Consider the following 12,084-nt stretch of genomic DNA (forward strand, 5'->3'; position numbering starts at 1 on the left):
GAGGAAGAGGCATCTGCAGCATTTCAAGTCTGCCATGAATTCAGTCCCTTTTAAAGGAAAGTGTATGTGTGTTCATGTGTGTGTGTGCTACTTGCTCAGTCGTGTCTGACTCTGCAACCCCACGGACTACAACCTGTCAGGCTTTTCTGTCCATGGAATTCTCCAGGCAAGAATACTGGAGTGGATTGCCATTCCTTTCTCCAGAGGAACTTCCCAACCCAGGGATTGAACCCTGGTCTCTTGCATTGCAGACAGATTCTTTACCATTTGAGCTATAGGGAAGCCCTATAATGGAAAATAGTCTTAATGGTTATTTCTGTTTAAGCTACTACTGCCCTGGTCATTCTGTGTTGAGAGAAATCTGACTGGACCAGAGTTGGGAGCTTAAGCTAAATACTGACAAGGTGAGGTGTGACAGGAGAGCATTGAATGGTGATGAAGCAGTCCTCTTGGATCTTCCCCGTTCTGGATAACAGAAATGCTGAGTGCACAGAAGGAGGGCAAGATGCTGATGGAGCTCAGGTGCATGGCCAGGCTACTGTGGCTATGATCTGGAGGCCTGCCATACAGCCAGCCTCGGAAGGCCAGGGGTGATCTACCAAGGGGAGCCCATCTGTGCTGCCTTACCCTTCATAACCACCATTACGATGGCAGCCTGCCTGTACAGAAAACATGATCGAATCATGAAATGTGATAATAATTGCTTCCATTTACAATGTGCCAGGTCTTCTACTAGCCTAAGCTCCTTAAAAACAGTTTCAAATGTATTCAATTTACATTTCATTACAATTCAAGAGAGTAGGAATTACTAGCCATATTTTACAGATGAAGCCTCAGAAGTTTTAAGCCAGCAAGCGGTAGACTAGGGTTCAAACCCAAAGCTGTCTGATTCTAGAGCTCATGCTTTAATCACTATGTAATACAACTTTAATAACAAACCTTATTTTTAATTGGGTTGTGCTGTATTCAAAACAACAAGAAGCATTTACTGCAGAAAGTTTTTCTATTTTATGAGGGTTATAAAGTTTCAATAGACTAGTCTTGCACAAATTCCATAGGCTCAGCAAAGAAAAGCTGAACAGTGGCCTACAGTGATGTCACCTTCTGCTTTGTCAACTCAAATCTATTATTGGCTTTGTCAGCGGAACCTCAGAAAGCGTCTTTCTTTGCTGACTCCATTTGCCCTTTCCTGGACTGATCACTCTAGGAGAGTGCAGCCAAGAGGTAGATGCCCTTCATGAGTAACAGTGGGGATTCACAAGCAATGTTATCTTCTTAATTAGCCTATTATTTTTTAATCTTTCACTGGATTCAACAACATTTAAATGAGCTCTTAGAAAAGAGCACAATCTATAAAACACACTGACATACAATAAAATCCCATAATATACTTCTGGGGCTTCATCTGTGTGTCTAAAGTCACGGCTCATTTAGTCACCAAATGTTTATTGAGTCTCTACAAACTTATCAGGTGCCATTGTAGGCACTGGAAATAGAGCACTGAAAGAAAGTATGTAATCTCAAAGAGCTTAAGATCTATCTGGTAAGAACAAGAAATAAACAATAAAAATGTATATTTAATATACTGGGTAATGATAAGTACTATGAAGATCTATAGTAAGAGATAATTACACAAGAGGTCTGTGATAAAGACTTGATGCTCATCCAATTTCCACAGTGTCCCATGCATCAGGGGAGAGTCACATTACTAATTCTGGCCAATGGACCATAAGCAAAAGTGACATGTTTCATTTCCAGGAGGAAGCTTTGAAGAGCTAATGTGCCCCTCCAGCTCTCTCTTCCCCTGGCGTGGAAACCTGGGAAACTATATGTTGATATTCAGTGGCATGGGAGGGAGGCAGCTTGGATCCCTTTGTAATCGGATAAAAAAAAAGAGCTCCCATCAATGAGCATAAGATTTTATATGAGCTAGAAATAAACATCTGTTGCGATAAGCCATTGAGATTTGAGGGTTCCTTACTGAAGTATGGCCTAACTCAAACTAAGTCGAGAACACTGGAGCCTAGGGAGAGACAACAAATGAGACTACTGGGAGCCCATACACCATGGATAGAGTTAACTCAGTGGCAGTGAACCCTGGATAGACATCTTACATCACCCAAGGGATATTGAAAGTACTCATCTACATATGTAACACTCAAAGATTATACTCTGGGATATTTAGAGTTGGGCCTAAGCATATGTATCTTGGGAAAAAAAAAACTACTCAAAAAGATGATCAATTGGGTCTGTTGGCTTTAAGAAACCTCCCTATGGGTAACCCACCCAACCATATGCTTAGGAACGAGCTTATTCGTGAGATCAAGTCAACTTCATATTAATCATTGGAAAACAGCCAATCAAACTGCAGCATATAGAGATAACCTGTAAGATATTTGAAATATTATGAAAGAATTTTTGTGCTAAATGAGTAGCTGGACTAGATTCTTCCAAAGCTCCACTCACTGTATGGTTATTATTAACATAAATATTTAAATAGTAATAAAATGAGAGGGTAATAACTTAAATCATCTAAATTAATTATCACAAGAATCCTGTGATGATGGTACTGTTCTCCGCCTAGAACAAGTGAAAAAAATCTAAGTGCAGACAGGGTAACTGCCGAAAATCACACAGCTAGTAACAAATGGTAGAACTAGGATCCAAATCCAGCTGGTTCATGATATGCAGTCAAAACAATACAGAGTTTGGAGGAAGGTACTCTAGATAAGGGGCCACCAGACGGGAAACACTTTAGGCATGGGCTCAGGAAATAGTTGCTCTGATTCTAGTTAAGGACCCAGGTGCTTAGAGAACAGAACAGTTCACAGGCTGCCAAAGTATGGTGGAAATTTTCAATGAAACAATCTACTCTTCTTGCTCCAATTCTATGCTCACCAGGCAACAATGAGCTTATCTCCACGTTGGGGTGGAATTCTCCCGATCTCCAGGTAAACGGGAAATGGGCATTCCGGTTTATATCAGATTCAGATACATTTGTGTTTCAGAACACTTAATAAACTGAGAACGGAGTCTTGGACTGAGAAAACTACTCTCTGGAGTGGACCAGCTCTACCCTCGGGTGGTTCATTCCTTCAGATCTGTTACATAGAAGGGATCACACAGTAGCTCGCTAACACATGCACAAAAAAGAATTGGTTTGTTAAATTACCTCTATATAGTGCACTCTAGGAAATGGAGAGTATCGGGGACCCCAGGGAAATAGGACACAGAAAATGCATGTTTGAAAGGGAAGCAGGTGATGTCAGGAGCACTGGGTTCCAAAGTGGGGGTCTTGAGCAGCCGCAGGTCAGGCATACACCGGATGTGGGAGGTAGAGGGCCCCAAGATCCTGCCTTGGGCTAGTCCTGCCAGTGGGACTTCTTCAGTTCTCCCAGTGTTCTGTCTCACAGAAACTCTCTATGCTTCGGTTCTAGTGGACCTGAGGGTCACCAGCAGGGCTGCTTCTTGCTTTTCAGAACTCCAGAGAACATGAACTATTCACCTTGTGGTTATTAAAGATTTGTTCAGTTTTTATGACAATATTTAGATAAGTAGCAACAGAAAATCTTGACGACAAGAGTGTCATTTTCTAATTTGCTCAGAGTTACCTTACCAGTATTTCTAACAGTCGGATCCATTAGCATCAGCAAAGGAGAGCACAAAGGAGAAGGGTAGAGAGGAGAGGCAAAACGTAAAAATTATGCAACTGTGGAACATATGGTCCAACATACATTCTAACTGTAGATCTTCTTTCTTAACCTCACCTTCACATCATGAGTTACCATACTAGTCAAGATGAGGCGGGCTCTGGTAACAAATAACCCTTACCATGGCAGAAATCTGTTTTGGGGCTAACTTAATAGAGCAATATGGTGTTCGTTAGCAGGCAGCTTCCCTCCAAGCAGTCATTCAGAGGCCCAGGCTCCTTCCCTTTTGTTATCCCTCACAGCCTGAAGGAAGAAAAGGCACAACTACATCTTGGCCACCTTGCCCCAGATGTGACCCACATCACTTCCACTTACATTCCACTGATAACAATCAGGTGTTTAGCTTCATCTACATGCAAAGAGGGCTAGAAAATGCAGTGGCTGACTAAACAGTCTTACCCAGCAATGACGCTACACTATGGAAGTGAAGTGAAAGTGAAAGTCACTTAGTCGGGTCTGACTCTTGAGACCCCATGGACAGTCCATGAAATTTTCCAAGCCAGAACACTGGAGCGGGTGGTTGTTCCCTTCTCCAGGGGATCGTCCCAACCCAGGAATGGAACCAGTGTCTCCTGCGTTGTAAGTGGATTCTTTACCAGCTGAGCCTCCAGGAAAGCAAACTATTGAAGAGGAAATATCAATTTGGTGGAAAGTGATCTATCTCTACCCGTTACAAAATGAGCGTTATATACATCACAAGAACAAATATACAAAAGGGAAATAAAACTTACAGTTCAAGTGAACAATCTTATGCCTCATCTTAGAGGCAAATCAGTCCAGATTTGACAGATGAATAGTATAGCTGAAATCTGAAAGTATCTTTTTCAAAGAGGACTTTGCCATCAGTCTCCAGGGCATTAGTCTCTGCTGTACTGATGCTGAAGCTGAAACTCCAATACTTTGGCCACCTGATGTGAAGAATTAACTCATTGGAAAAGACCCTGATGCTGGGAAAGATTGAAGGCGTGAGGAGAAGGGGATGACAGAGGATGAGATGGTTGGATGGCATCACCGACTCAATGGATATGAGTTTGAGTAAACTCTGGGAGATGGTGATGGACAGGGAAGCCTCGCGTGCTGCAGTTCATGGGGTTGCAAAGAGTCAGACAGGACTGAGCGACTGAACTGAACTGGACTGAACAGGGTCTGAGGGAAAGAAGTGGTCTACACAGGAACTAGGGGTTTAGAAGTCAAAATGGAAGCCAGGATTTTTGGCTTTGTAAGTAGAGCATAGATTTGTGGGATAAATAAAATCTACTCAAAATTTCAAGATTCTGGTTTCAGAATAAGAAAGGGCTTTAAAATGTGGACCCCAACAAAGGGAAGAGAGAGAAAATAAAAAGGAAATATCAACAATGAGGCCATTCTACTTATATCAGAATTATCTAGAACCAAGTTATTTATGATTTTATTTATGTCTAACATTTGAGAAAACTGTGACTCTATATAAAGTGATTTGACCGTCACTTGGCTAACCTCAAATTTAAAAATTTAAAAAAAAATTAAATCCTCTCCAGGTGATTGGACTGAATTTCCACATCATTGACACACTACCACTTGATCTAACTGTGCTTCATGCACCATTATAAAACTAGTTACAGCAGTATCTGTTTAAGATATTAAATCTTAATCTCCAAATTATAAAGCCACCTCACATAGAGAAGGTGGTAAACCTCACATTTAGGTTTACTTACAAACAAGTCAACTACCTAGAAATCAATTTAGTTGGAAAAGGGCACTGGATCAGACTCAGGAGACCTTATCTCAAATTTTGGTTCTTTTACCCCTGCAATATCACCGAGAACAACTGATTGTACCTCAAATCCTGACTTCAATATAAAAGGAGGGTGTTGATCAAAAAACTCCAGTTAGTATGAAACTTTGATTCATGAATCCTACGTGATATTATATTTTTTGGCACAGGCAAAATGGCTAACTTAAAATTAATTCTGGTACAAACCTTTTAGAAATTTTTTTGGACCTCTGTCCTCGTGCTTATTTCAAGGAAAATATGGATGACAATTTAAATGATCAATCCCTACACAAACGGTGCAGTCACATGGACACTGTAAAATCACTGAAAGATACATTTTCTTACATCCTAACCCAGTAACTTGGTAAATTTGAAATGTGTAATTTCAAATCCTAGTGGCTTCAGATGAGGTTAAAAAGTAGAGGCTGGATATTTTCATCACAACCACTGGATGGCAACAGACATTAACAGAGAGTGGAGAAAATATGAAAGCCACTCTTCTCTGCTTTACTTGTTTTTTTTTCTGTGTTTTTAGATATAGCATCGAATTTCCTACAGATGTTAGGGGGAGGTAAACAAAAGTGAATTTGAAAGCAAAAATAAAAATAAAAAAAGATAGCTTTGGAACACATATTCTGCTTTTGTAAGTGCTTTGCATTTAGAGAAATCTCCCATGATTTCAGTGTTCAGCTGAGTTGTAAAAGAGGTACCAGCCAGAAGGGAAGAGTTAAATCAGAATGCTGTATTTACCAGAGTATGCAGGTTTGAGCTGAATTATTTATCAGTGGTAGTGAAATTTTTGATCTTGGATAAGAAGATTAAGCTTGCTACTTCATTTGTCACTGGAAGCATACAGTTCAACCGCAGCCTCAGGCTTTCTCCCTCTCCCATGAATTTTCTAAGCTATGGACAGAGGCCATTTGGAGGACTCCTCTAGCCCAGTGAGGTGGGAGACAGTGGGCCTCTGGGCTGGACACCTGGTATCTGTCAAGTGGAGTAAAATTCAAGCTTTGTTCTCACCCAGACTCTCCAAGGACAAAGCTAGTGGTAAAAGCCGAGCTCTGCTAAAGCAAAGAGAAAACGTACCCACTCCTGAGGTCAAGGAAGACTTCCCTGTCTGCACAAGTGCAGAAGACTTCTTGGGGGTCGAAAAGGGAGGGGACCCCACCCCATAATAAACGTGGACATGCACTTATAGGCCTCTGCAGTGGGATCCATCTTAGCAAAAAGTTGCACACGCATCTTGGGGAGGGTCCATGGGCCACCAGTGTGAAGAAAGAAACAAGATAATGGGCCAAAGGGAAACAAAGACGCAGAAGGGCTTTCCTGTATAAGTCCCTCGGTATTGCGGTTCTCCTCACTCAGGACACCCACACTCCTCTCCAGGTGTGGGTCTCTGCCTAGTGTCTGACTTCCTGAGCTCCTCAGTGTCTGTACTCTTTCTCTCTGGGTGTGTATCTCTGCCCTGCTTCTGAGCTGGATAAACTGTTTTCCTGTGTGCTCTTTCATACATTGTGCTGTGTCTCTAATAATAAATGTTGTACCTGCGTTTAGTGTTTGCCTCCTTGAAACATTCTTGCTTTCAAATGGTGGCAAGAGCCAGGGCCACTTTGCTTCTAGCCTCTGGTCCCTCGTGGTCTAGTGGTTAGGACTGTTGGTTTTCATCCAGGCCACCCAGGTTTAATTCCTGGGGAGGGAACTAAGATCTCTTCTCAGGACTGCTCATTGCTCTCCCTCCAAAATCTCCAGAAGGCCCCAAACTACTGGGAACATGAATGGTTAGCTAGCTGTGTCCCTACCCACCCTTTGCAGGTCTTTGTTCTGGAGTTTCTGTGGGGTGGGGAGATAGCAGTAGCACCTCCAGAATAAGCCTGTAAGTCCAGGTTGTGCTCACACTATCCCCCTTCCACTTCTCCTATAAGGAGGTGGAAATCTCAGAGTTGACAGTACAAATTTCATTCTAAATCCCACATATAAACCATTTAGAAACACCTAAGCTCAATCAGAGGAAGGCAATGGCACCCCACTCCAGTACTCTTGCCTGGAAAATCCCATGGATGGAGGAGCCTGGTAGGCTGCAGTTCATGGGGTCGCAAAGAGTCGGACACGACTGAGCGACTTCACTTTCACTTTTCACTTTCATGCACTGGAGAAGGAAATGGCAACCCATTCCAGTCTTCTTGCCTGGAGAATCTCAGGGATGGGGGAGCCTGGTGGGGTGCCGTCTATGGAGTCGCACAGAGTTGGACACAACTGAAGCGACTTAGCAGCAGCAGCAGCAGCAGCAGCAGCAGCAGCAGCAGCAGCAAGCTCAATCAGAAAACCTGCCTGGCAGGATTCTGGCCCAGGCCCTGAAAAAGATGGGACACTTAGAGAAAAAAACCTAACAAAGATAACTCTGAGGGCTTTGAGAGATCAGCCTCAACATAGTCCCTGGAACAATAGTTCTCAAATTCTAGTGTGCCTAGGATTTACTGGGGAGCCACTTAATGAAGCAGATTCCTCAGCCCATTCTTAGGAGATCCTGGAGGTGAGCCTAGGAATCTGTATTTTATCAAACAGTTTATGATATCAACGGTCCCCAACTGCACTTTGAGAAACACTGTCTAGAAAAACAAATGTCTGCACTGAGTCCCTAATCCACTCTCCCTGCCACATGCCCTCAGTTTCCACGAGAAGAGAGAAAGAGTGCTGGATCAAGGCTTTCCCTAGCAGAAGAGGACCCCTAGGTCATTTAAAACCCCAAAGGACCATTAAAGAGATAAGGCTGACTCAGGAAGCACCGAGTAATCACAAATAACAATAATCAACTGCAGGCTTGAGCTGAAGTTAACTAGGGCCAGTGATATACTTGTTCCCACTTCAGATCCCAGTTTGAGTGTTTGCCTTAAACTACCTTTTCTCTGACTTTATCCTCTGCTCTCTGGCAGGCTACCATCTTTGCTTGTTAGTATAATTTTGATCCATATTTGTAATTTCACATTAGACTTTCTGAAGCTTTTGTGAGTTCCTGGCCCTCGCCAAAATTATACCTAACTCTTTTTAAAGAACCAACTTGCTGTCCCCCATCCCTGCCTACCTCACTCTATGTCCTATTTAACTTCCATAGGTACCATATTTGACCCTTATTCCAGCTCTGGTCTCAGCCACTCAAACATCACTGTCAGCAAAACACGTTAATAACTATTATACCCCCCAATGCTTGGCCATAAAAATATACTAGATATACAACTCAACCTGGGAGAGAATATTTCAGAGCCAGCATTACCCAAATGGATGATTTTCCCATAGTAGACATAACAAAATTGGCTTCAGTGAGTAAAGAAACCGCATTGAGGTTTGGGGTATTTTTCCCATTATAAATATTTTTGCATCTATTTATAATCATTATGGTGACAAAAACTGAAATATAACTTGAGAGATGTGGGAATAAAGTCACCCCAAATACCAACCCACTGTATCAGTAAGTCCAATTAAGCCAATCTTCAAAATAAACTTCAAATTCAGCCATTCCTCTTCATTTTCATTGCTACCTCCCTCTCCCTGTCATATCGTGATAAAGACCAAACTCTGCACTGTAGTCTGGGCATGAAATGGCACTGCCAATCTTGTTGCTGTTGTTTAGTCACTAAATCATGTCCAACTCTTTTGAGACCCCCTGGGCTATATCCTCCAGGCTCCTTTGTTCACTGGATTTGCTAGGCAAGAATACTGGAGTGGGTTGCCATCTCCTTCTCCACCGACCTTGCCAACCTAGGGACTGAACCTATATTGCCGCACTGCAGGCAGATTCTTTACCACTGAGCCACCAGGGAAACCAACAACAACAAAACAACTCTAACTACGGGGACATTTTTTTTCAGTTTCTAGAATGCTCCCAGAACTTTCTTGCCTGTAGCTTTTGCATTGTCTATTGTCCAGAATGTTTTAAAATGATGTCTTGCCATAGTTGATTCCTTAGTTTCCTCCTCTCGGACCTTCTGAACCAAGTTCCACTACCACCAAGTACTCTCTCATGAGAACACATCATTCTGTTGATTTCTATTTAACGTCACCCCTCACCCACCCAAATGAAGCCCTGCCAATTGGTGGAGTCATACCTGCCTTGGCCATCACTGTATTGCCTGGGTCAGACAGGCAGTACACCATACTGACTGAAGCAAAGGAATGAAGAATGAATTGAATTGATAAGGTCTTCCTTTGGTGGCGCTGGCAGAACCTTGGGTAAAATTTATGTTATCTGTATTACAGTAGTGTTTTGTGGGGTTACAAAGATAGGATCCAGAAGCAGAGACCGTAGCTGTGAGTGCCCCACCCAGATTTAGAGGAAAGTGAAGTTAGCATTTGAAAGGAGTGGAGAATCCTCTGGAGTCTTGATGCTGAGAATTAGAGGTACATGGATTGTAGTCTCCAATCTCCATGACTGCATCGGTAAGCAAAGATGATTTATGTGAAAGGTAAAGGGACTAGATAGAGAATCAGGATCACCATCTAAATAGGGTCATTATTTCTCAGAGGCACCAGAACATATGCCATCTGTGAACTCTTATCTCTACAGGCAAGTTGGACTTGGATCCATCTTAAGGGCTTATCTATGCCCCACTCAGTGACAGACTTTATTTTGGGGGGCTCCAAAATCACTGCAAATGGTGACTGCAGCCATGAAATGAAAGACACTTGCTCTTTGGAAGAAAAGTTGAGACCAACCTAGACAGCATATTAAAAAGCAGAGATGGCTCAGTCAGACGGGCTCCGAGATGCTTCTGGAAGTAACATCGCGATGGCTGCCCATGGAGAACCCCAAGTCCAGTTCAAACTTTTTTTGGTTGGTGATGGTGGTGTTGGAAAAATGATCTGACTGGTGAAGCGTCATCTGACTGGTGAATTTGAGAAGTATGTAGTAACTTTGGGTGTTGAGGTCCATCCTCTTGTGTTCCATACCAACAGAGGACCTATTAAGTTCAATGTATGGGATACAGCTGGTCAGGAGAAATTTGGTGGACTGAGAGATGGCTATTATATACAAGCTCGGTGTGCTATTATTTTTGACGTAACATTGAGAGTTACTTACAAGAATGTGCCTAACTGGCATAGGGAACTGGTACGAGTGTGTGAGAACATCCCAATTGTGTTGTGTGGCAACAAAGTGGATATTAAGGACAGAAAGGTTAAGGCAAAGTCAACTGTCTTCCATCAAAAGAAGAATCTTCAGAACTATGACATTTCTGCCAAAAGTAACTACAGCTTTGAAAAGTCCTTCCTCTGGCTTGCTAGAAAGCTGATTGGAGACCCTAACTTGGAGTTTGTCGCCATGCCTGCTCTTGCCCCGCCAGAGGTGGTCATGGACCCAGCCTTGGCAGCACCGTATGAGCACGATTTAGAGGTTGCTCAGACAATTGCTCTTCCAGATGAAGAAGATGACCTGTGTGAAAGTGAAGCTGGGGCCCAGCGTCAGAAGTCTAGTTTTATAGGCAACTGTCCTGTGATGTCAGTGGGGCAGCGTGTTTGTCACTTTATTATACAGCTAAGCAGGGCATGTGCTTAATCTTTGGGTGCTGAAGGAGATGGATGGGGTTTGGAGTGAATGTGGCAGTTTAAAAAAATTACTTTCATATTTTGGACCTGCATATTTAGGTGGTTTGGGACACAGTTGTTTCCTCCTTGAGTTTCAAATATAAGACTGCTACAGTCACATGACAATAATGAGAGGTGGGATCTTGTTTGTTACTGTCATTCCCATTCCTTTTCGTTTAGAATCAGAATAAAGCTGTATTTCAAATATCTAAAAAAAAGCGAGACATTATTTTGCCAACAAAGGTCCCTCTAGTCAAAGTTGTGGTTTTTCTAGTTGTCATGTATGGATGTGAGTTGGACTATAAAGAAAGCTGAGCATCGAAGAATTGATGCTTTTGAACTCTAGTGTTAGAGAAAACTCTTGAGAGTCCCTTGGACTGCAAGGAGATCCAACCAGTCCATCCTGGTTGGAAATCAGTCCTGAATCTTCATTGGAAGGACTGATGCTGAAGCTGAAGCTCCAATACTTTGGCCACCTGATGCAAAGAACTGACTCATTTGAACAGACTCTGATGCTGGGAAAGACTGAAGGCAGGAGGAGAAGAGGATGACAGAGGATGAGATGGTTGGATGGCATCACCAACTCAATGAACATGGGTCTGTGTAAACTCCGGGAGTTCATGATGGACAGGGAGGCCTGGTGTGCTGCAGTCCATGGGGTCACAAAGAGTTGGACATGACTGAGCGACTGAACTGAAATGATGCCCCACTCTGTACCCAGGCAAAATTTACTAGGGAGTTGGGTTCATTGTGCCCAAAGGACTTGGCATCAAAATATTACAACAACAATTTTGGATCTACATATACATCCTGTAGGTGAAGTGTCAAAAGCATCTGTCCCTAGAAATAGTTTAAGTGCTGGGTCACCAAGATTTGGAGCAAATCTCTTCAGGGTTGAGAAGGAAACCTTACCAGGGTCCTGAAGTCACTATTTAAAAAGCAGACCAATATGCAATCTGGGACAATGCTAACCTTGTGACTGTTTCAGAAGGAAAACCCAATAACGTGAACTGCCTATTGGCAGCCTCACTGTGTGCTGCTAAACCA

General features: G+C 42.7%; 1 protein-coding gene and 1 pseudogene across 1 annotated transcript in view; one reads left to right on the plus strand and one right to left on the minus strand.

Moving 5' to 3' along the window:
* Window positions 1-12,084, minus strand: part of RTN1 (reticulon 1) — a 246,237-nt gene that overhangs the window by 95,898 nt on the left and 138,255 nt on the right. The gene's annotated exons all lie outside the window — the stretch shown is intronic.
* On the plus strand, window positions 1,860-11,030 carry LOC132660061 (GTP-binding nuclear protein Ran-like; annotated as a pseudogene).

Source organism: Ovis aries, chromosome 7 (assembly GCF_016772045.2).
Source record: "Ovis aries strain OAR_USU_Benz2616 breed Rambouillet chromosome 7, ARS-UI_Ramb_v3.0, whole genome shotgun sequence".
Classification (NCBI taxonomy): Eukaryota; Metazoa; Chordata; class Mammalia; order Artiodactyla; family Bovidae; genus Ovis; species Ovis aries.